Below are 27,506 nucleotides of genomic sequence, written 5' to 3'. Positions count from 1 at the left end.
CAACGCCACTCTCACAGGGCCAGGCATCACCTGCTGAGTGACATTTCTAACTCATCCTTCCCCTGCTCTCCTGCCTACGTGAGTACCCCTGCCCTCACACCAAAGGCCAAATACCACCCAGCTGCCCAGCCCCCCAGGCCTCAGGGATCTGGCAGGTGCCACTGCCCAGTGTCAGGACCACAGTCCTGATGGTACTAATCTCAGGTGGCCTCGACCTGCAGTGCCTTGGAGCGGGGCCTGGATTCCCAGCCAGAGACTGGGCTGGGTGGCGGTGGCGAAAACAACAGATCCTAGCCACTAGACCAGTGGTCAGTGACAAGGGCCCTGGCCCCTTAGCTTTGCAGAAAAGAATTTCCACAAAAACAGAAAGTAGTGAAGCAAGTAAAGTCTTTATTAGGAGGAAAAAGTGTACATGGGCAAACTCAGAGAGAAAATCCCTGAGTTGCTGAGTTGGCCCTTGTGGCAGGTTGAACTACCTTTATGGGGCATTTCTTCCGGGTTTGCTTTGGACAGTCATTCTGATTGGCCTGGCCCACAGTCCATATTTTGTATATCTCAGGATCTTGCATATGTGCACATGTGGCTCTTAGCCAAGATGCAGCCTACTGAAAAGGTGCCTGGGTAGATCATGCCTTGACATTGCTCCCTCTTTGGTCTCCAAGGAGCCTTTTCTGCACATGTGTGGTTGGGGAGGTCTCCTGACTTCAGTAATGAGAAATATGTGGTCTGGGCAGGGTCCAACCTCTCCTCCTAATCACCCTGCTATTTTTGTCTTGGCATTCTGGTCAACAGAGAATGAATCTCCCATTGCTTTACCTTGGGGGCCCATCTCGCTGCTGCCTCAGTGCCAGCTTCAGGACTGTGGGAAGCTGAGTAGTTTCATTCCTCGAAGCCATATCCCCTGCCCAGCGTGTTCCACCCCTACACCCCCACCAATCCAGCTAATACTTCACATATCTCAGGGCCCAGAGTCCAACCTGCAAACAAGACTGTTGTTGCTGTTGAGTCTCTAAGTCGTGTCTGGCTCTTTGTGACACCATGGACTGCAGCACACCAAGCTCCCCTGTCCTCCACTGTCTCCCAGAGTTTGCTCAAACTCATGTCCATTGTGTTGGTGATGCTATCCAACCATCTCATCCTCCGTTGCCCTCAATATTTCCCAGCATCAGGGTCTTTTCCAATGAGTTGGCTCTTTGCATCAGGTGGCCAAAGTATTGGAGCTTCAGCTTCAGCATCAGTCCTTCCAATGAATATTCAGGGTTGATTTCCCTTAGGATTGACTGGTTTGATCCCCTTGCTGTCCAAGGGACTTAAGAGTCTTCTCCAGCACCACATTTTGAAGACATCAATTCTTCAACACTCAACCTTTTTTATGGTCCAAGTCTCACATCCATACATGACTCCTGGAAAGGCCATAGCTTTGACTATATGGACCTTTTTCAGTAAAGTGATGTCTTTGCTTTCTAATACAGAATGAAGCATATGTGAAGCAAAACTAATAGAACTGAAAAGAGAAATACAGTCACCATAGTAGTTGGGTACTACAGTACTTGTCTCTCTACAGTTGATAGAAAAATCAGTGGAAAACCAGCAAGGATAAACAAGAACTCAACAGCGCCATCAGGTACTTCCCTGGTGGTCCAGTGGTTAAGAATCCACCTTCTAATGCAAGGGACATGGGTTTGATCCCTGGCTGGGGAACTGAAACCCCACGTCCTATGGAGCAACTAAGCCTGTGCATGGCAACTACTGAGCCCATGTGCAACTAAGATTTGACATGGGCAAATAAATATTTTTAAAAATCCTACCATCATCCAACAGGATCTAACTGGTATTGATAAAATACCCCCAAAACAATAGAATAAACATTTTTTTCTCATGTGCTCTCAGGTCATATACCAAGAAACATCATAGCCATAAGACAAACCTCAGCAAAGGTAAAATAATTGAAATCATGCAGTGTGTTCTCTGACTACAATGAACTCACACTAGAAATCAATAACAGAAATACAGCAGAAAACTCTGAAATATTTAGAAACTAAACAAGTACTTCCAAATAATCCATGGGTCAAAGAGGAAGTTTCAAGGGATAGACACTGAACTGAATGAAAATGAAAATATGTTGCATCAACATTTGTGGAACTTTTAAAGCAATACTGAGAAGAAATTTTATATTGCTAATCCTTTCATTAGAAAAGAGGAACATTTTCTTAATTTTTATTTTTTGCCGAGTTTCCCAACCAGGGATTGAACCCATATCCCCCATATTGGAAGCACAGAGTCTTAACCACTGATCAGTCCCAAGAGGAACATTTTCAAATCAATAATCTAGTCTGTCACCTCAGGAAACTAGAAAAAGAAGAGCAATAATAATCCCAAAGCAAGCAAAAAGAAGAAAATAAAAATATGTGAACAGAAAACAATGAAAATGAAAGCAAGCAAAAAACAAAGAGAGAAAATTCATGAAACAAGATAAAAGTCATGAAACAGGCCTCCAGCAAGACTGAACAAAATAGAGAAAGAAGACACAAATTACTCATATCAGGAATGAAGCAGGAAAAGTCACTACATGTCCTGTAGACATTAAAAGGTTAGTAAGAAAATAGTATAAATAACTGCATATATACATATTTGTCAACTTACATGAAGTGTAAGCTTAAAAAGCACAAACTACAATAACTCAACAACATGAAGTAGATAATATAAACAGCTTTATAACCGTTAAGGAAATTCAATTCATTATTTAGAAACTCCATAGGAGGAAATTTTCAAGCTCAAAGGGTTTCACTGGACAATTCTGTCAAACAATTAAAGAGGAAGTGACACTGATTTTACTGTGTTATCCTAATTAATTTCATGAGATCACTAGTATCCTGATACTAAAACCAGACAAAGACAGTACAAATTAATATAGACAGAAAAGTTCTTAAGGAAATAACTAGCAAGTGGAATTCAGCAGCATGAAAAAAGAGTAATACTCCATGACCAAGTGAATTTTATCCCAAAGATAAGAGACTGGTTCAGATTTCTAGATGTAATCCACTTGATTATGTGGTTAAAGAAGAAATATTACATGATCATTTCAACTGATGCAAGTAAGACACACAACATTCAATAACTATTCATAATAAAAACTCTCAAAAATAGAAATAAAGAGAAATTTCCTCGATAAAAACATCTGTGAAAAAGTTACAGCTAACATCATACTTAACCATGAAAAACTAAATGCTTTCCCCACCAGGACCATAAACACAGCAGTTAATTAACATAGCACTAGAAGTTCTAGCCAGTGTAACAAAGCAAGACAAGGAAATAAAAGGCACGCAGATCAGAAGAGAAGAAATAAAACTGTCTGTGCAGATTTCTTAAAGGTATGTGTAGGAAATACTAAGGAATTTACCAAAAAACTCTTAGAACTAATAAATGATTTCAGCAAGGGGACAGGATTAGCATAACGAAAATCAATTGTTTGTGTATATCCTAGCAATGAACAATTTTTATGTCTATATTTATGAGGGATATTGGTGGTCCAGTGGTTAAGGCTGCTCTGCATTTCCACTGCAGGGGGCATGGGTTCCATCCCTGGTCAGGGAACTGAGATTCCTCATGCTGCATGAGTTGCAAATAAATAAATAAATATAGCATTAAAAAACAGTAATGTTTAAAAAATAAAATACATTATATTACAACTTATAATCACACACACACACACAAGAAAAAAGAAATAGGTGCAAATTTAGAAAAATATGTACAGGATTTGTATGCTGGAAGCTATACAATGTTGATCCAAGAACTCAAAGATGATCTAAATAAATGGAGAGACATATCACATTTATGGATTAGAACATTCAACATAGTAGATATCAATTCTTCCTAAATTGATATATATTACAGTTTTAACAAAATTCCTATAAAATTACCAGAAACATTTTCTGTAGCTACAGATATAATTATTCTCAAATTTATATGGAAAGTCAAAGGAACTAAAATAACTAAGGCAATTCTGAAAAAGAATAAAGCAAGAAGAAAACTACTTAAAGGTTCAGTCCAGTTTCGCTCAGTCGTGTCTGACTCTTTGCGACCCCATGAATCGCAGCACGCCAGGCCTCCCTGTCCATCACTAACTCCCGGAGTTCACCCAGACTCATATCCATCGAGTCAGTGATGCCATCCAGCCATCTCATCCTCTGCCGTCCCCTTCTCCTCCTGCCCCCAATCCCTCCCAGCATCAGAGTCTTTTCCAATGAGTCAACTCTTCTCATGAGGTGGCCAAAGTATTGGAGTTTCAGCTTCAGCATCATTCCTTCCAAAGAAATCCCAGGGCTGATCTCCTTCAGAATGGACTGGTTGGATCTCCTTGCAGTCCAAGGGACTCTCAAGAGTCTTCTGAACACTACAGTTCAAAAGCATCAATTCTTCGGCGCTCAGCCTTCTTCACAGTCCAAATCTCACATCCATACGTGACCACAGGAAAAACCATAGCCTTGACTAGACAGACCTTTGTTGACAAAGTAATGTCTCTGCTTTTCAATATGCTATCTAGGTTGGTCATAACTTTCCTTCCAAGGAGCAAGCGTCTTTTAATTTCATGGCTGCAGTCACCATCTGCAGTGATTTTGGAGCCCCAAAAAAGAAAGTCTGACACTGTTTCCACTGTTTCCCCATCTATTTCCCATGAAGTGATGGGACCGGATGCCATGATCTTCGTTTTCTGAATGTTGAGCTTTAAGCCAAGTTTTTCACTCTCCACTTTCACTTTCATCAAGAGGCTTTTGAGTTCCTCTTCACTTTCTGCCATAAGGGTGGTGTCATCTGCATATCTGAGGTTATTGATATTTCTCCCAGCAATCTTGATTCCAGCTTGTGGTTCTTCCAGCCCAGCGTTTCTCATGATGTACTCTGCATAGAAGTTAAATAAGCAGGGTGACCATATACAGCCTTGACGTACTCCTTTCCTGATTTGGAACCAGTCTGTTGTTCCATGTCCAGTTCTAACTGTTGCTTCCTGACCTGCATATAGGTTTCTCAAGAGGCAGGTCAGGTGGTCTGGTATTCCCATCTCTTTCAGAATTTTCCACAGTTTATTGTGATCCACCCAGTCAAAGGCTTTGGCATAGTCAATAAAGCAGAAATAGATGTTTTTCTGGAACTCTCTTGCTTTTTCCATGATCCAGCGGATGTTGGCAATGTGATCTCTGGTTCCTCTGCCTTTTCTGAAACCAGCTTGAACATCAGGAAGTTCATGGTTCACATATTGCTGAAGCCTGGCTTGGAGAATTTTGAGCATTACTTTACTAGCGTGTGAGATGAGTGCAATTGTGCGGTAGTTTGAGCATTCTTTGGCATTGCCTTAAAGGTACTGTATAGTAATGATGACTGAGTCAGGGTGGTATTGGCAGAAGATCAATGTTAGAAAATCCAAACAGAGGCCTACAGAACTATGGCCAACTGGTTTGTAAAAAAATACTTGTTTCTGGCTGCTCTGGTTCTTCACTGCTGCACACGGGCTTCCTCTAGTAGCGCAGGTTTCTCGCTGCAGTGATGTCTCTTGTTACAGAGCACGGGCCCTAGCGTGCACGGGCTTCAGCAATTGCTGCCCGTGGGCTCAGTAGTTTGTGGCTTGTGAGCACAGGCTCAGTAGTTGGGGGGCACAGGCCTAGTTGCTCCCCAGCATGTAGGATCTTCCTGGACTAGGGATCAAACAAGTGTCCCCTGCATTGCAAGGTGAATTTTTAACCACTGGACCACCCGGGAAGCCCTGGCTGACTGATTTTTTGTCAAAAGGTGCAAAGGGAATTCAATGGATCAAAAGGAACCATTTCAAAAAACAGTGCTGGAGTAACTGGAGATACAGAGGTAGAAGAACTAAACCTAAATCTATACCATTATTATTAAAAGATGCCTGCTCCTTGGAAGGAAAACTATGAAAACATAGTGTATTAAAAAGCAGAGACATCACTTTGCCAACAAAGGTCCATCTAGTCAAAGCTGGATGTGACAGTTGGACCATAAAGAAGGCTGAAGAACTGATGCTTTCAAACTGTGATGTTGGAGAAGACTCTTGAGAGTCCCTTGGACTACAAGGATATCAAGTCAGTCAATCCTAAAGGAAATCAAGCCTGAATATTCATTGGAAGGACTGATGCTGAAGTTGAAGCTCCAATACTTTGGCCACCTGATGCAAAGAGCCGGCTCACTGGAAAAGACCCTGATGCTAGGAAAGATTGAACACAGGAGGTGAAGGGGACGACAGAGGATAAAATGGTTGGATGACATCACTGACTCAATGGACCTGAGTTTCAGCCAACTGTGCGAGATGGTGGAAGACGGGAGCCTGGTGTGCTACAGTCCATGGGGTCGCAAAGAGTCAGACATGACTTAGCAACTGAAAAACAAGTATTTCACTGTGGGACTATGCCATGATTTGTTGATCCATTCCACTCCTTGTGAATATTTGGACTTTTTCTCTCTTCAGTTCAGTTCAGTGGCTCAGCATACCAGGCCTCCCTGTCCATCACCAACTCCTGGAGTTTACCCAAATTCAGCAGCCTTCAGTATCTTGTCTTCAAGACACCTCACTTCTCTTTCAGGTGATTCAGAATAATAGGCGTTCGGCCTTCTATGGGACCTGCTGTTTGCTGGGACTAGAGCCGCACCTGAATCACTAACATCCAGTTACATGAAGTCAGCTCATCAGTGAAAACACACAGAGAGGGGAGGGGAAGTCAGGACGAAGCAGCGTGGGGTTAAGCGATTGCAGGCTTTGGGAGGCACTGGCGAGTTTCAAGGCCTGTCTCGGGGCCTGCCCTAAGTTTCTGCGGCCGAGTCCTGGGCCAGGCAGGGGGAGGGCTTCAGCGGTGCCGGTGCTCCTGGAGTTCAGCAAGCTCCACGCTGGGGCTGGGCGCCCTGGCCTGCTGCCCGGTGCCTCGAGGCCACCAAAATGAGAGGCTGGGAGAGCCAGGAGCCACAAGGTTGTTTTTGTAAGACTTAACGGGATTATGTCATCCATCTAGACCTCAGGTCCCCTCCCTCAGGATCCTCACAGAGATCTTCCCAGGAGAGGAGTGGGGGAGAGAGGAGAAGGCAGAGCCGCCGGACGTGCTGGGGGCAGCTGGGGATGGACCTTGGACGACAGCTGACAGGCAGCTGCAGAGGGAACCCCACCAGGCATTCCAGATGGGCAACCTGAGTGATGCTGGAGAGTGCATAAGGGCTACAGAGCTGAATGTTTATGTGAGTATAATCAAAGGAAAGGGGAAAGATTTGGGAGAGAGGCACCCGAGAAAACCCCAAGAAAGCCACAAGACCTAGAGGAGAGTTGACCATCTGATAATGACTGGGTGTACTGTGGGGCTAGTGTTTATTCCAGACAAAGTCAGTGCTTTCCTGAGATCTGGTGACAATTTGGGGCACATATATTTAGGGGGAAGGGCAAGCCCTGGAAAGAGGCTTTGAGTCAAGAGAGCTGCATTGGGCCTCAGCCTAGTGGTCTCTGCTCTGTAACCTTGGACAGCCTGCTGTCCCCTGGGCCTGCAGAGTCTCAGCCCACCTCTGTTGGCCCTTCCGGGCTCAAGAGGTCCAGCCCTCAGGTCCAGACTTGCTAAGGCACTGGTCAGCTTCACAGTGAGCTTGTCAACACCCTGAGCCACGCCCCAGTTGCTTTTGAGAGATATTCAAAGCTATGACCAGGTTTGCTTGGGTTTCTGAACTCACTGCAGAAGAGGAAGTCACTTTAGAGTGAAATTCTCATAAAGCTTTTCACATTAGAGGACACCAATTTGCTTAATAATTTTGAACAGTTTAGTTTGAAGCACAGAGTTGTGTCTGGGAAAGAACCATTGGCTCCAACATCCTCAGAGAAGGTTAGTTTTGGATGCTGACAGGGTCACTAAGGGGCTTCCCTGATGGCTCAGACGGTCAAGAATCAGTGCTGTAAAGAATGGGAAGATGGAAAAAACATTTCCAAACCCATGTCTCATTTTAAATATGAACTTGTCACTCTCTCACCAGTTAAATAGATACTTGTAACTATTCTCTTGGTATTCTTAAAAATTGATCAAAGCACTGCTTACAAAACTCCTGATTGAGAAAGTTATCTACACAGTTAATCTTAAAATCATCATAGGCTTCTCTGGTGGCTCAGTGGCAAAGAATCTGCCTGCCAGTGCAGGAGACACGGGTTCAATCCCTGGGTCGGGCAGATCCCCTGGAGAAGGAAATGGCTACCCACTCTGGTATTCTTGCCTAGGAAATCTCATGGACAGAGGAGCCTGGTGGGCTACAGTCCATGGGGTTGCAAAAGAGTCAGGAGCCACTTAGCTGCTAAACAACAACAAAACCATCATATGCTATCCCTCCAATCTAGAACATGAACAAGAGACCTAATTAGACCTAACCTGTAAATCCCTTGAATGAGCTGCTGTCCGGGAAGGAGAGTAACACACACAAGGACTGCAGCCCAGTCCAGCCCTTGCCTGAGCCTCACGGCCCCAGACTTCAGAGTGGATCCCCATCCTGTCGTCACCTGCCTTGAGGTGGTATCATCATGTCCCTAGATTTCCTGTGCCCCTTGCTGTGTTACATATTCAGATGACTTGGTGACCACTTCAGCACCACCTGATGCAGGTGGGCTTTCAGATTCCAAACGGACCACAGGGCCAGGGTGCAGAGTGAGTGAGTGTGTGTGTGTGTGTGGTTGGAGGTGGTAGAAGGCAGGCAGACGGGTTCTCTCCACAGTTCAACAATAGGGAATGGCAAGTCCACGTTGTGCTTCTTTCCTTTCCTCTTCTCACTCCTTCCTCACTGGCTTCATCCATCCATCGGGAGCTTTGAGCTCCCGTGCACGGAGGGTGTTCAACGGCTGAAGGCAGGGCTTGGTCTCTGCCCTGCGGAATAGCTGCCTCCACCATTGAGACACTCATAGTGCATAGACGAGAGTCTGTTCTCCAGCTGGTTTTCATCATCACCCAGATGTCCCTCAGATTTCACTAACGCTGAATTTTGGCAAAGAGGGGCCGATACTCTGGTTGGAAGGGAGGAAGAGGGGTGTGAGGAAGATTGTTTTCAAAATAAAGAATTTTAGCCACTTCAGTCCGCAAATGAGACTGTCCCTGGAGGCACATTTTCTGGTTCAGTGGCTGCCCACGAAGCACAGGCAGGGTCTTCTCTGATCACACCTCTCTCTGCTCTGAGATCTGGCTTCGCAGACAGTAGGAATGGCCACCTGGGAAGGAGCCCGTGGGAGAGGTGAAGTTTGACTATGACACATTCACAGGAACTTACTGGTTCTTTGCTCTTCTGACTTTGGCTCCCATTAGCAATTAGTGGAAATAAGCAGGTTGTCAACGGGGCATGGCCCAGAATATGGCGTGTAGTGGATGGTAGCCTGGCATAGACATTGATGAAGTGCAGAAATTAACCTGGGTGTCCAACAAGGCAGCAGGATCTGAGAGGATCTGAGGGTTTCACCTCCAAGTGCCCCCGGCCACGTTGGCGCTCCCTCTCACTTTGGGTGTTAACGTGCTCAGAGTTGAGAGAGTTCATCTCAAGACTTAGATTCCTGGTTCATCAAACATGCATGGCAATCCCAGCTGGAAGGCAGTGGGGAGAAACCTGCATTACAAGTCATGACTGGTAACATAGAAACATCTCCCAGATGCTTGCTTCTAAACAGAAATGCTCTTCACTCAACCCAGGGCTCCGTTAAGGGCACCCCAAGACTGGCCGGGATGGGCCCTTTGTATCTTTCTATGTCTGCCCACTGCCATGAGACACACCCCTTCTCACTGTCGGGAGACTGTTGACAGCTGTCCAGCACATCTTTTCTGAGGTCAATGAAGCAACAACAGCAACAGTATAAAACCCCCTTTCTGAACCACAACTCTGGCTTGGAGTGTAATTTTTGAGAACATACTTCTCTATTCCTTGAATGGTTACCTTTGTCTGTGTGGGCCTGCTATTTATGTGCTCTGAGAACTCTCTGGAAGTCCCTTTTCCAAGAAATGAGCAAGCTCTTCAGGGACATGTTTACCAAAGCTCCGGTCTCAGTCATATCTGAGGGGACTGCAGCTCAGATGTTTCCAGCACAATCAGGGTTTCTGACCAGCCTCTAGGACCCTGAAGGCGTTACTCCAGCCATATAAACTAACTACCTCTCACATCTAAACCTCAAAGCTTAGCCCGACTTGTTGTTGTTCAGTCACTAAGTTGTGTTCAACTCTGTGACCCCATGGACCCCATGCCAGGCTCTTCTGACCTTCACTCTCTCCTGAATTTGCTCAGATTCACATCCATTGAGTTGGTGATGCCATCCAATTATCTCATCCTCTGCCAACTCCCTTCTCCTTTTTCCTTCAATCTTGCCCTCTATCAGGGTCTTTTTCAATTAATTGGCTCTTCGCATCAGGTGGCCAAAGTATTGGAGCTTTAGCTTCAGCAACAGTCCTTCCAGTGAATATTCAGGGTTGATTTCTTTTAGGACTGACTGGTTTGATCTTGCTGTCCAAGGGACTTTCAAGTGTCTTCTCCAGCACCACAGTTCAAAAGCATCAATTCTTTGGTGCTCAGTCTTCTTTACGGTCCAACTCTCTCACATCTGTACATGACTACTGGAAAACCATAGCTTTGACTAGATGGACCTTTGTGGGCAAGGTGATGTCTTTGCTTTTTAATACACTGTCTCGGTTTGTCATAGCTTTCCTTCCAAGGAACAAGCATCTTTTGATTTCATGGCTGCAGTCACTATCCACAGTGATTTTGGAGCCCAAGAAAATAAAATCTGTCACTGCTTCCACTTTTTCCCCCTTCTATTTGCCATGAAGTGATGGGACCAGATGCCATGATCTTAGTTTTTTGAATGTTGAGTTTTAAGTCAGCTACAGGGGCTTTTCAGCTGGCACTAGTGATAAAGAACCCACCTGCCAATGCAGAAGACGTACGAGACATGGGCTCAGTCCCTGGGTCAGGAAGATTCCTTGGAGGAGGGCATAGCAACCCACTTCAGTATTCTTGCCTGGAGAGTTCCATGGACAGAGGAGCCTGGTGGACTACAGTCCATGGGATCACAAAGAGTCAGACACGACTGAGTGACTTAGCAAGCATGCAAGCCAGCTATTTCACTTTCCAACTTACTCCCTGCCGTTTTCTCCCCTTCCCCCCAGAACTATAGCTGGGCTCTCAGAGTGGAGTTTTCACCCAGCAGCTGAGATCTGGGCTTTAGAGAGAAAGGAGCTGGATCAAGTCCTTTGCCCAGGACACCTCCAAGTGGTAATCCACTCTCGGAGCTACAACACAAGACCTCTGAGTCATGAGACAGGTCCCTTGTGAGTTGGAGAAATAAAGAAAAAAAACAATATCCTCAGGCCCATCGGAGGAAATGGCTGTCATCGTGCGGTTGTGGTCTGAGGTAACATCCCAGCCCAGGGGGCCAGTACTGTGGTACAGTGGAAAAAAGGTGGGGAGGGGGGGCTTTAGGGCCACACTGACTGAATCCTGCCTCCATTAGTCATGAGCAGAGATCATATGCTCACTGAGTCTGCTTCTTCTTCTTCTTTCTGTAATTCGAGGATTTGGGGGCTTCCCTGGTGGCTCAGCGGTAAAGGTTCTGCCTGAAATGCAGGAGACACAGGTGCAGTCCCTGGGCCAGGAAGATCCCCTGGAGAAGGAAATGGCAACCCGCCCCAGTGTTCTTGCCTGGAAAACTCCATGGACAGAGGAGCCTGGTGGGCTACAGTCCATGGGGTTGCAAAAGAGTCAGACACGACTTAGCAACTAACAACAAAAGTAGTTGCTTTACAATGTTGTGTTAGTTTCTTGCTGTTTAGCAAAGTGAATCAGTCACATGTACACATATGTCCCCTCTTTTTTGGATTTCCTTCCCATTTAGGTCACCATGAAGCACTGAGTATCGTTCCCTTGTGCTATAAGGCGGGTTTTCATTAGTTATCCATCTTACACACGGTGAGAGGGAAGTGAAAGTGTCATTGCTCAGTCGTGTTCTACTCTTGCAACCCCATGAATTATACCCTCCCGGGCTCCTCTGTCCATGGAATTCTCCAGGCAAGAATACTGGAGTGGGTAGTTATTCCCTTCTCCAGGGAATCTTCCTGACCCAGGGATCGAACCTGAGTCTCCTGAATTGCATGCAGATTCTGTACCATCTGAGCCACCCGGGAAGCACAGACAGTAGTGTATATATGCCAATATTACTCTCTCAACTGATTCCACCCCACTTCCCACCTTGGTATCCATGTTTGTTCTCTGTCTCCATTTCTGCTTCGCAAATAAGTTCATCTATACCATTCTTCTAGATTCCACATGTATGCATTAATTTACGATATTTGTTTTTCTCTTTGGGACTTACTTCACTGATAAGTCTGTTTCTTCATCTACAGAATGGGTTGTTGAGATGATGAAGAGAACCTGTGATCACATACTATGGGATCGTAGGTTGGAGCAGCTATTGGTGATGATGCTATTATCATGCTCACCATTATTGTTATCATTGTCATTGTTGATAAGCCTTAAAGATCTTTGGAAAATAGCTCCTAGGCTAAAACTTTAATTTCCAACTAAAATCTTTACTGAGCCAGAGTTAAGTTAGGTCTAAATTTTTATAGAGTTTTAAATGCTGCACATCATTGTCAGCAAAGATAACAGATTCTTTCTGGTGTGTGAACTCATATATGTATGTAGACACGACCTCCTGTGGGCAACAGAACCAACCTTCTCTTGCAGTTCCTACTAACTTCTTATCAGAAACACCAGAGTCCAGTGGCTCAGACTCCGTGCTCCCATTGCAGGGGGCCAGGTTCAATCCCTGGTTGGGGAACTGGATCCCACGTTATGCAACTAAGAGTTTGCATGCTGCGACTAAAGATCCCAAGCGCAGCAACTAAGACCCAGGGCAGTCAAATAAATTTTTTTTTTTTTAAAGAAACCACAGAGACCAGGAGACAGTGAAACAACATCCTTAAATTGCTGTGAGAAGTGAATTGTCAACCCAGGATTTCATACACGGTGAAAATATCCTTCAAGAATAAAGACAAATTAAAAACAATTCAGATAACTAAGAAAATGCATCATCAGGAGAACTGCACAGTAAGAAAAGACCAAAGAAAGTTCTTCTGGCTGAAAAGAAATGATACTGTTGGAAATGGTGAATTTCAGGATAAGTAAGAAAGACTTTTTTTTTCTCTTTATTTAAAGCACATATGATTATTTAAATAAAAATTTATAATGCTGTCTTGTGAGATTTATAATTATGTAAATATAGTACATATGAAATTTATAGTGTAAAGAATGATTGAGTGTAAAGGCTCTATATGATTGTCAGGTTCTACAGTTTATGTAAAGTGGTACAACCTTAACTCTCACAGACTGCAAAAGGAAAGGAAATACATTGTAATCTATAGGCAAATGGTTAAAAAATGCAAAAAAGTAAAGCTAAAAAGTCAATAGATAACATTAAGAAGTAATTTTAAAATCTATTAAATAATTTTAAAAGAAAATAGAAGTGGAAATTAAAGGCTGCAAACAGAAAATAAATAGTAAAATGGAAGACCTGTCTCCAAAATTACCAATAATTACATTGAATGCTGATGCACTAAAAAGTCCAATGAGAAGCAGAGATTGTCAGAATGGATAGAAACATTTGCTATAAGAGGCACACTTTAAATAGGAAAAAACAAGTTCATTGAGAGAATTAATGGAAAAAGAAATACCATGAGAATAGTAAGCATAAGAATGCTGGAGTGGCGATATCAGTATCAGATGAAGTTAACTTCAGGGTCAAGATTTGACTCGTTGGAAAAGACTCTGATGCTGGGAGGGATTAGGGGCAGGAGGAGAAGGGGACGACAGAGGATGAGCTGGCTGGATGGCATCACTGACTTGATGGATGAGTCTGAGTGAACTCTGGGAGTTGGTGATGGACAGGGAGGCCTGGCGTGCTGCGATTCATGGGGTCGCAAAGAGTTGGACACGACTGAGCGACTGATCTGACCTGAAAGAGTGCTAGCATACATGGAGAGAGACATGTCCTCAAGACAGGCATCGATCCTACAGGAAGATGCTACAATGCTAACGGTATATGGGTCTAACAGCAGAGCTTCAAAATACCAGGGCAAAAATGGCAGAGTTAAAAAGAGAAGTAGAAAATACCACCAATGTAGTTGGAAATGTTAACCTCCCCTCGGGCAGTGATAGAAAAACTAGGCCTAAAATCAGTGAAGACACAGACGATCTGTTCAAAAGTATCACCACCCTGACCCATTAACAATTACAGAACTCTACACCCAGCATCTGAAGAACGCACGTTCTTTTCAGATACGTGTAGAACTTTTGTAAGAGAAACCATATGTTAGGCCACAAAATACGTCTTGATAAACAGAATAAGACTGAAATCCTACAGAGCATTTTCTCTGCCCACAATAGGATCAAATTAGAAATCAGTAAAAAGAAATCTAGGATGGCCCTAGATATTTGGAAATCAGATGACATACTTCTAAATAACCCCAAAGAAAAATTAGGAAAACTTTTGAACAAAATAATAGTAAAAATACAACATAGTAATATTCATGAACTGTAGTTAAAGCAAAATTTAGAGGGAAATTTATAGTCTTACGTGTGTGTGTGTGTGTGTGTGTGTGCGCTCAGTGGCTTAGTTGTATCCAACTCTTTGTGGCCCTGTGGATTGTAACCCTCCAGGCTCTTCTGCTCATGGGATTTTCCAGGCAAGACTACTGGAGTGGGTTACCATTTCCTACTCCAGGGGATCTTCCCAACCCAGAGATTAAGCACAAGTCTCTTGCGTCTCCTGCATTGGCAGGCGGATTCTTTCCCACTAGCGCCACCTGGGAAGCCCGTAGATTTACATATGTACATTAGAAAAGAACAAAGGTCAAAAACAGTGACTTCATGTTCTAATTTGAGAGTCTAAAAAATAAGTAAAGAAAGAAGAAAATGTAAACCTAAAGTAAGTAGAAGTAAAGAGATAATAAGAACAGAAATAGATGACATAAAAATAAAGAATAAAGAAAATTAATATCAACTCTAGTTAGATCAACCAAAAAAGGAGAGAGAATGAAAATTATCAAAATTAGAATAAAAGAGGGTCAACACTGAAAATGCTATGGATATTGAAAGAACGGCAAGAAAATATTATTTAAAAACCTTTATGCCAACCAACAAATTTGACAACTTAGATGAAATGGACAATTCTTTGAAAAATGCAACTTACCGTAACTTAGATATGATAAAATAGAAATCTAAATAACCCTGTATTTAGGGAAAAGAATTTATTTTAAAAATGTTCCACAAAGAAAACTTTGCTTAAGATAGTTTCATTAGTTCTAACATTTAAGAGAGAAATACTGCAAACCTTTCACAAACTTTCAGAGAACAAAGGAGGCAAAACTTATTTTGTGAGGTCAGCATAATTCTAATATAAAACTTGACAAAGGCATTAGAAAAAAAAGTAAAAGAGACACAGCTACAAAAAATTTAAATGAGATAGTAGCAACTTGAACTAGTCATGTGTTAAAAGTATGATACTTAGGAAATCTTCATACCAGAAATGGAAAGTTGAGTTAATATTAGAAAAATTGATCAGTGTAATTAGCCAGTTAACAGAATGATGGAGAAAATTATATAATTATTTCAATGGGTACAAAAAAAGCATTCAGCACTCATTCATAATAAAAACTCTTAGAAAATAAGAAATAGAAGAGAACTTCTGCAATCTGATAAAAAGGCATTTATGACCCAGGGATCAAACCCGAGTCTCTTACATCTCCTGCATTGGCAGGCAGGTTCTTTAACACTATTGCTTAAAATTCCATCCATGGGTCCAGTAAGAATTTGAGGTTTTTTACAAAGAGCACAATTGGCCCTTTCCAAATGAAAAGACAAGTCTAGGGTCAGAAATTTGACAGCCTCCTTGATAAAACAAATTAAAGATAATGGAATTTAAAATCATCTTACCAACGTTATTGGATATAGTTCAGATTGTGGTCAGGGTACTGCTGAGAAAAAACAGCTCCCAACCAGATTCTCTTCTTCATGGGTCAGTGGGGCTGGGATGGGGAAGTATAATAAATCATAATAAAAGGTCACATTTGACTTTCCAGTCTCAGACTGACGAGAGTATATGCAGTTTTGTGTTGTTTTTGGCTAAACCAAGTGCCTCTTTGGTAAAATTAATCTTGTGTGCATGCTTAGTCACTTGTCCTGTCCAACTCTTTGTGACCCTATGGACCGTAACCAAAAAGGCTCCTCTGTCCATGAAATTTCCCAGGCAAGAGTCCTGGAGTGGGTTGCCACGTCCTTCTCCAGTGGATCTTCCCCACTCAGGGATCGAACCTGTGTCTCCTGCATTGGCAGGCAGATTCTTTACCCATGAGCCACTTGGGAAGCCTGTATATTAAGGCTGAGGGAATTATAAATAAACTTTAATACAAGCAGGTAAAAGGAAGGAGAAAGGTCCTATCCTAGGCATCGTAGACCATTTTCTGTATGTGGGACCTACAACTATATGGTGGTGGTGTAGTCACTCAGTCATGTCTGACTCTTTGCGACCCATGAACTGTAGCCCACCAGGCTCCTCTGTTCATGGGATTCTCCAGGCAAGAATACTGGAGTGGGTTGCCGTTGCCTTCTCCAGGGGATCTTCCCGACCCAGGAATCAAACTCGGGTCTCCTGCATTGCAGGCAGATTCTTTACCAACTGAGCTATGAGGGAAGCCCTAGTCAGCACTTATAAATATTTGTTAATTGGGTTGAAGGAATTCTGCATTTCCAACATGGAAACAAGTGGATGATGCTCAGCACACAGTAGGCCTCAATTATGCTTCTCATCTGGGACTGTAAACCTGACAATCAGACCCCACCAGCACTTCTTATCCCTGGAACCTCTTCCCTAAACTGTTTATGTTCTAGTTGATTCTTCAGGCATCAGAGTCAGCTTACCTTACATCCTTAATGCACAAGGACCAGTTTAGCCACTAGGGCTTAAGGAATGTGGCCCCTTTCCAAGACCACCACAAGAAAAAGAAGTGTAATCTGAATGCATGTGGCGCCTCCTGACGCAAGTCCAAGGTCGTCCACTCCTCACCCTGTTACTGAACCAAACTTGGGTCTGCTCGCCCACGCTCAGTAAAAGCAGTTTACTGACACCAGGTTGCAATGAAGGGAAATGCAGTATTTGTTGCTGGGTACGAACCACAACCAGTGCTCAACAAGCCCAAACTCCCTGATGGATTTCAGCAAAGCGATTTTTTAGTCTTTATTTTTAAAATAAAAAAAATTTTAAAGTCTTTATTGAATTTGTTACAATTTTGCTTCTGTTTTATGTTTTGGCTTTGGTTTTTTGGCTGAGAGGCATGTGGTTTCTTAGCTCCCCCACCAGGGATCAAACCCGCATACCCACATTTCCTGTGTTTGAAGGTGAAGTCTTAACCACTGGACCGCCAAGGAAGTCCCCTCAGCAAAGCAAGCTTAAAGGCCAGGTGAGGGAGGGGTGTCCCAGGGTGTGTGATGGCTCTGATTGGTTGACGGCAAGATAATAGGGCCAGGTCACGGGAGTGAGCGTTATCAATCCTTAGGTGCCAGTAGGTCTGGAGGCTAGTGCTCACGATTATCAAGTAGTTAATTTCTTCCCTTGGGTGATGGTGTTAGCATCGTAAAACAACTCAGGAAATGTGCATCAGGTAGTTTCTAGGTCCTTCAGAGAGGAGCTAAAGTAGAAGATATGGAGGAAGTGGCTGCTCTAGAAGGCCTCATAGGATCCTGCTCAGTTACAGCCCAAGACCAAGATTCTCAGACACAGTCACCTCCATGACAAGGGGAAGGGCTGTTTGTTTGCTGTTTGGCTCATGAACTCCATCCTGGCATATCTTGGACCCCCATGTTCCTCTTGCTTCCTCTGAGGTTTAAACCATCTTTCTACTTCCTGGATTCCTTTCGGGGATTTGTTCAAAGAATGTACAGTCACTGGGTTTCTTCCCTTCCCCCACCTTCCCAGCCATGCTCTTAGCCCACATCTGCATCTCCTGGCCCCAACCATTGATCCGTCTTCTAGACTCGCCATGATCATAGCTATAACAATATACCCCAGATGTCAGCAGTTCCCTAGCTTCTGGATCTTGCATCTGTAGGTCAGTCTGGTTCATCACCTGCTTAACTGAACTCAGAACTCAACCTCTCTTCGAGATAACCAGAGAGTCCACTTCTTCAAAACTTTTAGTGATGCATAGACTTGACAGATGATGTTGAGGAACTAACTCGAGGAAGAGGTTAACCTCACAGACTTCAAAGCCCCCCAAATTCCCTGATGAATAAATTTCTTTCCCAAAGTTCTTTCTGTTTTGAGACTTCATCCTTGATGCTCCTCTTCCTGGAATTCCCATCCTCAGCCCAGGAAAACTGAGTCCCTCCTCTCTTAATTACAGCAGCTTCTCTGCTCCTCTAAAGCCTACGTGCCAGCCCTTGGTTTTTACCCACAGGAGCTCAAAACACCTGCCCAACAGATTGAGTCTGCCCCACAAGGAGTCTCATAAAATCTTTCAAGAAACATCACCTCCATCCCTACCACCATTTACCACATGCTCATTTTGTCATAAAGAAGCAAATGGCAACCCACTCCAATATTCTTGACTGGGAACTCCCATGGACAAAGGAGCCTGGTGGGTTACAACTCTCAAAAGAGTCAGACACAACTTAACACCTAAACAACAAACAACATTTTGTATCAGGCAAAGGATTCAGCCTTTACAAATATTATTGCAGTGGTCTTATGAGTTAGGTAATATAATTATGCCCACTTAATGGGTAAGAACTCTAGAGTTCTGAAAGTTAGTTAGTTGCTCAGTGGTGTCCAACTCTTTGCAACCCCACAGACTGTAGCCCACCAGGCTCCTCTGTCCATGGAGTTCTCCAAGCAAGAATACTGGAGTGGGTTGCCATTTCCTTCTTCAAGAGTTCTGAGAATCACTCGCCAATAAGCCATGTTCACACCACCATGATTCTCTATCCTCAAGTGGGCATTTCTCGCAGCTGCTGAGCTGCTGGTTTCTTCCCTGTGGATTCCTTGTCTCAGCCCAACAGTAGTTGCCCTGGGTCCTCATCAAACCTTTAATCCAAGGCCAGATGGCCTCTGTGGTTTCTGCAAAATAGTTTCTTCAATGGACATCCTTTTTTGCAAATAGCTGTTTGACTCTACTCTTCAGCTACTAAGGCCAACATTTCTTGAGCAGCAACTGTTCTAAGCACGTTGGGTGCCTCATTGCAATGGATCCTCTCCACAAAGCTGGGGAGTAGGTTCTCTTAGTATTTGGTGCTTTCTTGATGGATTCAGCCTCTCCAGCTTTACAACCCCACAGCATCTTTGACCTGTCCCCTTCCATGTTTCTTGCCCAGGCCTGGAGGGAACTCCTGCATTCCTCACCCGTGGGGCTTCATCAGCTCTAACAAGAGTGACGTGCACTCGTGCTTTCTACCAACACAGGTGGCATCAGGGCACGGAGAGATCATCCCTGGGAAGTGGCTGGGAACCGTGATGAGAGAACCACTCAGGGTATGTGTCTTCCTAACTTCATAAAGAATGGGACATCTGGGGACTCTGTGCAGAAGCACTTTCAGGACCATCAGCAGCAAAACTGAAGAGGGGACAGCTAATCCCATTCAAGCTCACTGGTTTGTTTTTTTAGAGAGAAATTTCTACTTTACTAATGAACAAATGGACAAAACAGGCCATAAGACCTCAATTTTTTTTTTTTAATGTGGACCATTTTTTTTTAAGTCTTTATTGAATTATTGAATTTGTTACAACATTTTGGGTATTTTTGGCCCCAAGGCCCCTGATTAGGGAGTGAACCTATACCCCCTGCATTAGAAGGCGAAGCCTTAACCACTGGACCACCAGGGAAGTCCCCTCAATTCCCTTTTAAAAACTGACCTATTTATTCATTTATTTTGGTTGTGCTGGGTCCTCACCGCTGCTCACAGACCTTCTCTGGGTGTGTAGCGAGCAGGGCTGTTCTCCAGTTGTGGCGCAGGGGCTTCTCATTGCTGTGGCTTCTCTTGCTGTGGATCATGGACTCCAGGGTGAAGGAGTTTCAGTCACTGTAATGCTTGAGCTCAGTAGTTGTGGTGAATTTAGTTGCCCCACAGCGGCCAGGAATCGAACCTGTGTCCTTTGTGTTAGCAGGCGAGCTCTTTACCACTGGGCCACTAGGGAAGTCCAAGGCCTCAATTCTTAAAGATGTTAAGGGATCTAGCAAAATATTAGCAATCTGATCCCTGGGAGAGTGAGTGGGGAACTTTGTGATGGTACCTGCTGTTCCAACTCTCCTAGCCTAAGAGGTCTGTGGGCATTTAGGCCAGGTAACTGTAAGTGGCCAGCGGAAGGTGGTTCTCAATTGCGTGTTTGGTCCTTGCTTACTATGGCCCAAGGCGGGTTGGTCTCTTGATTCATGTAACTCAATTTGGCAGTTCCCTCGTAAGCCTTCAGGAACAAAAATGTTCTGAAGAGTAAAGACTCATTTGATTGTGCACATTGTCACCAAAAATCACATAACCTCAAACTCTGCTGAAAACAAAATCCCAGGCAAGCCCTGGGGTGTCCTGGCCGAGACCCAAATTCAATCAGCCCAATGAGACCAAATTTAATTCAAGCTCCTTAATCTGGTCTGGGCTCGATAAAGACATTTACTGATGCTCGTGGTACGATATAATCATCACCATTATTATAGATGGCTATCTCATGTTAATTTGCAGGCCATAGTCACCTGCAGTGGATTGTCCCAGTACCTCTAATAATAAGGGAAAGAGAGAGCAGAGCAAAGGGGGAGAGTTGGCATTGACACATATACACCGTGTGCTGTGCTGGTTTGCGAACCCAGGTCTCTGGCATCGCAGGCGGATTCTTTACCATCTGAGCCACCAGGGAAGCCCCATATATACACTACGGTGTATTAAATGGGCTTCCCAGGTGGCACTAGTGGTAAAGAACCCGCCTGCCAATGCAGGAGACATAAGAGATGCAGGTTCGATCCCTGGGTCAGGAATGTCCCCTGAAGGATGGTATGGAAACCCTACTCCAGTATTCTCATCTGGAGAATTCCATGGACAGAGGACCCTAACAGGCTACAGTCCACAGGGTCTCACAGAGTCGGACACGGCTGAAGTGACTTAGCACACACATGTATTAAGTAGCTAGCCAGCGGGAAGCTGTTGTACAGCACAAGGAGTTCAGCTAGGTGCTCTTTGATGGCCTAGAGGGGTAGGACTGGGGAGTAGGAGGGAGGCTCAGAAAGAGGGGATAGATGTATATATACAGCTGATTCGATGGACGTGAGTGTGAGTGAACTCCGGGAGTTGGTGATGGACAGGGAGGCCTGGCGTGCTGTGATTCATGGGGTCGCAAAGAGTCAGACACGACGGAGTGACTGAACTGAACTGAACAGCTGATTCATGTTGTTGCACAGCAGAAACTAACACAGCATTGTAAAGCAATTATACTGCAATGAAAAATTAAAAGAAAAAATAAGGGACTAGTAGATTGTAACCAAGGAAAATGCAAACTGGAAAGCAGTGAGTATAATATAAAAAAGTTGTGCGTAAGACAACATTACAAACAGTAGAAAACTGATTCCTTAATCAACATGGATCCTAAGGGTTGCAGGGGCAATAGGTAGCTGCTCCCAGAGGAAGAAGAGAGACTTGTCATTGTTGACTCTTCTGTGTCTTGAAATTTGAATCATTAGATCGCATTCCCTTTTTTAGAAAATTGAGATATAGTTTACATATCATGGGCTTCCCTGATAGCTCAGTTGGTAAAGAATTCACCTGCAATGCAGGAGATGCCGATTTGATTCCTGGGTTGGGAAGATCTCCTGGAGAAGGGATAGGCTACCCACTCCAGTATTCTTGGGCTTCCCTTGTGGCTCATCTGGTAAAGTATCCATCTGCAAAGCTTGAGACCTGGGTTTTATCCCTGGGTTGGGAAGACCCCCTGGAGAAGGGAAAGGCTACCCACTCCAGTATTCTGGCCTGGAGAATTCCATGGACTGTATAGTCCATGAGGTTGCAAAGAGTTGGACACTACTGAGCAACTTTCACTTTCACTTTCTGTATCATAAAATTAACCCCATTAACATGTGCGGTTCAGTGACTTTTAGTATATTCACAAGGCTATGCAACCAGGGCTTCTCTGTGGCTCAGACGGTAAAGAATTTGCCCACAATGCAGGAGACCTGGGTTTGATACCTGGGTTGGGAAGATCCCCTGGAGGAAGGTATGGTTGCCCATGCTAGTATTCTTGCCTGGAGAATCCCATGGGCAGAAGAACCTGACAAGCTACAGTCCTTGGGGTCGCAAAGAGTCAGGCATAACTGAGCAACTAACATACACACATATGCAACCATCACCACTATCTCAATCTGGAACATTTGCATAACTCCCCAAAGAAACCCAGTCCCATTAGCAGTTATTCTGCATCTCTGTCTCCTTCAACTCCTGGCAACCATTTATCTACTTTCTGTCTCTGTGGATTTGCCTATCTAGGCATATCATATAAATGGAACCATAAATTATATGGACTTTTGAAACCAGTTTCTTTCACTCAGCAATGTGCTTTCAAAATTCATCCATACTTCAGCATGCATTAATACTTCATTCCTTTCTATAGTTGAATGTTGAATCTCATTATTGTGTTTATTCGTGTACCAGTTGATGGACATTATCATAAAGAATATGCTATGAATATCCATGCACCAGAGTTTGTGTGGATAAGTTTTTAGTTCTCTTATATATGCAAGAGTGGAACTGCTAAAATCCAGGGGCTTCTCCAGTGGTTCAGTGGTAAAGAATTTGCCTGCAATGTAAGAGAACTGCAGGAGACGCCGTTTCGATCCTTGGGTTGGGAAAATCCCCTGGAGTAGGAAATGGCAACCCACTCCAGTATTCTCGCCTGGGAAATCTCATGGACAAAGAAGCCTTGCAGGCTACAGTCCATGGGGTTGCAAAGAGTCGGACATGACTCAGCGACTAAACAGCATAAATAAAATTAAAAACTTAAATTATATCAACACATGTCAGATAACCTTAACAATATGCCTGGTCCATATAAGCAAACTTCTATGGGTTTCAGTTGAGTCAAGAGACCAGTATACCTTTTCTGACGCGCTTTCTTCAGCTGCTCTCACAGACTCAGGCAGTAGTGTGCCTGAGTCTCCACTCCCCACCCTGGATACCCACCAAGCAGCCCAAAGCCCTTCTGGATGCCTCTACTTAGTTACAAGTTCTCAAACCCTCACAGATAGTAAAAGCCTCTGAGAAATTAATGTGGGAGCTCACCAGGCGGTCCAGAAGATTTCATGGACAGGCCCTTTTATTAGAGGGGGACGGTCCTAATTGTTAGCAGGCTTGGAATTTTCCCTCCACTCTGGGCCGCAAGGCTGATCCTGCAGGAGTGTGGGGTTGGGATATTGATGCCTCTCCCAGGGAGCTAGGTACCGAGGAAGCCTTCGAGGTTCTCACTTCTAACGCCCTGTCCATGTTTCTCCATTATTTCACACTGCCATGCAACTGGACTCTATCAATCTATGCTGCTGCTGCTGCTGCTGCTAAGTCGCTTCAGTCGTGTCCGACTCTGTGCGACCCCATGGACTGCAGCCTACCAGGCTTCTCTGTCCATGGGATTCTCCAGGCAAGAACACTGGAGTGGGTTGCCATTTCCTTCTCCGGTGCATGAAAGTGGAAAGTGAAAGTGAAGTCGCTCAGTCATGTCTGACTCTTAGCGACCCCATGGACTGCAGCCTACCAGGCTCCTCCATCCATGGGATTTTCCGGGCAACAGTACTGGAGTGGGGTGCCATTGCCTTCTCCTCTATCAATCTATAAACTGCTATAAAAGGGTGGCCTCTCAGCAGTCTCGTCCCCTCTCATTGAAGATCCTCTCCCCACGTGTCTTCTTTGACAAAATCCAGCCTGCCTAAAGACCTGCCTTGATTAATTATTAATTGTTTCACATCAATTTTAACCAATTCATTTGGACCATGTCACCCCTACACACTTTTGTTAAACTAAATAAAAGCTAATGAGGTTTCTGACTAAAGAAAGAAAGAAAGCCAAAGAAAGCTGTGCCGCATTCTTAGGGTAGAAGTCACATTTTCTAGTCAGCATTTGTTTGAATGTAGTGTTTCAAACACACATGCAAACGAGCCCATCCTCAGCCTTCGGCATTTGGTGGTCCATCTTCTTGCTGCCCTCTATCTACCACCTACTTCACACCCCTTCCTATATTATCTTGAAACAAATTTCAGTACTTAGATAACTTTGTTTGCAAGCATTCAATGTCTATCTCTGGAAGATAAGGGCTCTTTTTTTTCTTTTTATTGGTGACAACTTTATCAAAGTGTAATTGCCACTTAATAAACCTTATATAATTGAAGTGTACACTTGAATGGTTTGGACATACTTATACATCTCTGAAACTGTCATCACAATTAAGATAATGAACATATATACATCCCCCTCAAACATTTCCTTCTGTGCCTCTGTAGTTCTTCCAGCTTTCTAACTCCCTCCGCCCAAAAGGCAACCGCCGATCTGCTTTCTCTTGCTGTAGATTAGCTGCACTTTTTATAATTTTATACAACTAGAATCATAGTATCTACTTTTTATTGCCTTTTTTCTTACTTAGCATAATTATTTTGGGATTCAATCATGCTTTTGTGTACATCAGTTGTTCCTTTTCTTTATTGGTGAGTATCATTCTATCGTATGGATATGTCAAAAGTTGTTAATCTGTTCATTCTCTGGGATTCTCCTGGACTGCTTTCCATTTTTGATAATTTCAAGTAAAGCAATTATGAACACTGGGGTACAAATCTTTGTGTGAACATAGGTTCTTTTTTTTTTTTGTGGAGTGTAAATAAACAGAGGTGGAATGGCTGAGTCATATGGTAGATATATTTTTAACTTAAAAAAACAACAACTGACAAAATGCTCTTCAAAGTGGTCATACTATTTTCCATTCCCACCAGCAGTGAATGACTGTTCCAATTGCTTCACACTCTTGCACACATTTGGTATGGTCAGTCTTTTTCACTTTATCCACTCAAGTGGGTTAGTGGTATCTCAATTGTGGCTGCGATTTGCATTTCCCTAGTGACTAATGATGTTGAGCCTCTTTTAATGTGTTTATTTTCCAGCTCTATACATTCTTTGGTGAAGTTTTTTTTTTTTTTCAGATCTTTTGACCATTCAAAAAAATTACGTTGTCTTCTTATAAATAACTTATTTATAAATTTTAGTACAAGTCCTTTGTCGTGTGTATGTTTTGCAAATATCTTCAGTCTGTGGCTTTCCTTTTCATTTTCTTAAGTGTCTTATGAAGGGCAAAAGTTTATTTTTTTAATTTTGATAAAATCCAGTCAATAGGTTATTCCTTTATGATTTATACTTTATATGTTGAATTTAACAAATTGGTGCCCAAACCAAGGTAACTAAGATATATCATATGTTTTCTTCTAGGAGTTCTGTAGTCTTAGCGCTTACATTTACGTCTATCTATAATCTGTTTTGAGTTGATTCTTTATATAATGTCCAGTAATGATTAAGCTTTTTTTTTGCTTATGGCTACCCATTTTTTCTAGCACCACTTGTTGAAGATCATACTTTCTACACTGAATTTCGTTGGTGCCTTTGCCAGAAAAAAATCAGTCATGTAAGTGTTGATCCATTTCTGTATCCCTAACTCTGTCCCATTGGTCTATATGCCTGTCTTGACACCAGCCCCACTAGAGCAATAACCAACAGCAACCATAAAGTAAATGAAGAAGTTTTATAATTTGCTTTATGAAAGAATGCAGGGCTTGCGAGGTTTCTGGGCTATGCCTGTCCCCATATCCTGGAGGGCCGTGTGTCCCTTCAGGCAGTGAGGCTGGAGGGAGTGGAAGCTTTGAGGGCCGTTCCTGCCCAGGCACAGATAAGAAAGAGACAGGGGGACCCTGACTCAGGAGTCCAAGAGTGTGGCCTGGACAACCCAGAGTGACCAATTATGCTAATTTTTCAGAGGGAGAGGATAGACGTGAGGAAAAGTGACTCAAGAAAATCACCACAGAAGTAGGTGTCATTGCCTCCAAGAGGAAGATGAGGAAGACAGTTTTACAGCAGCTTATGGAAAAATCAGTCACCTGCAGGTTCTGCCAAGGCTGTGCCTATAAAATTTAAGAACTCAAATGTCCCCCTTTTCATCCCTATCTCTTTACTAAAAAAAAAAAAAAAAATCCCCTATCATGGTTTTGGATGTTCAAAGAAGGGACACATTTGAATTATATTGAGGACAAAACTTCCGCTTCTCATGGGGCTCAGATGAGAGGCCATGCCTGGCTTGTGAGGCAGGTCAACAGTGGGGAAAGATGGGTACTGTGTCTGGAGACCACACTGGGCTTCAGGAAGGCTCCAGCAGAGAATCAAAGCCCATCATCACAGGATCAGCAGAGACACCCCGGGAAATCAGGGGCATGGACCCTTACAGGGCCAGCTGAGGTCATGGTTCACAAAGGGAAGATGCTCCTGAGAAGACACCAGAGCAATGGACAGACCAGCAGATGGCCACTGCTTCTCCAGCACTTGGGACATTCTGGCCTATGGCCTGCTTGGCTTATAAAGCCCAGGACACCCAGAATCTCGTCACTACCCGTGTTGGGACAGAGCTGGGACTGGTGTGCCTCCATGTCTCCGTGCAGGGACCTCTGGGAACCTGGAGTCCCAGTCAAGCTGAGACAACTCTGCACCACCAAGATGCCCCTTGCCATGTCTCCAGCTGTGCCCAAACCATTTCGGAAGCAAAAGCATGAGGACAGTCTTGCAGAGTTGGCCACTGGTGGCCCTGAGAAGGGACACAGGGGGTCCACCTTCCTCAAACCTCTCCATCAAACAGCAGAAATTGTACAATTTTTCAAGGAGATAGATTTTAGCCTCCTTTTCCCTTAAAAAAAAGTATTTATTTATTTTTGGCTGTGCGGGGTCTTTGTTGCTGCTCAGGCTTTCTCCAGTCACAGCTGGCAGGGGCTACTCTCTAACTCAGGCGTGAGGACCTCTCCTTGCGGGGCCTCCTCTTCCTGTGGAGCAGTCTCTGGCTGTGTGGGCTTCAGTAGCTGTGTGGCCTAGGCTCCAGATCAAGGTTCAGTGGTTATGGTGCAGCAGCTTCATGGCTCTGCAGCATGATCTTCCTAGACCAGGGATTGATCCCATGTCTCCTGCGTTGGCAGGTGGATTCTTTACCACTCAGCAACCAGGGGAGCCCTTCCCTTTTTTTTAAGATTTTTTGTTTTTGGGTGGGGACCATTTTTAAAGTCTTTATTGAATTTGTTACAATATTGCTTGTGTTTTATATGTTTTTTTTTTTTTTTGGCCATGACGAGGCATGTGGGATCTTTGTTCCTCAACCAGGGATCGAACTCACACTTCCTGCAGTAGAAGACGAAGTCTTAATCACTGGA

General features: G+C 43.8%; 1 long non-coding RNA gene across 1 annotated transcript in view; it reads right to left on the bottom strand.

Annotated features, from left to right (window-relative positions):
- Positions 1 to 370: 370 nt before the first annotated feature.
- LOC132346534 (uncharacterized) overlaps positions 371 to 27,506 on the bottom strand; it is a 268,491-nt gene continuing 241,355 nt past the window's right edge. The window contains exon 8 of the long non-coding RNA XR_009496354.1: positions 371 to 9,590. This is a non-coding gene — a long non-coding RNA (uncharacterized lncRNA). The remainder of the gene's footprint in view (positions 9,591 to 27,506) is intronic.

This window comes from Bos taurus, chromosome 11 (assembly GCF_002263795.3).
Source record: "Bos taurus isolate L1 Dominette 01449 registration number 42190680 breed Hereford chromosome 11, ARS-UCD2.0, whole genome shotgun sequence".
Taxonomy (NCBI): Eukaryota; Metazoa; Chordata; class Mammalia; order Artiodactyla; family Bovidae; genus Bos; species Bos taurus.
Note: the sequence above shows the minus strand (reverse complement) of the source record. Positions and strands in the feature narration are given on the sequence as shown.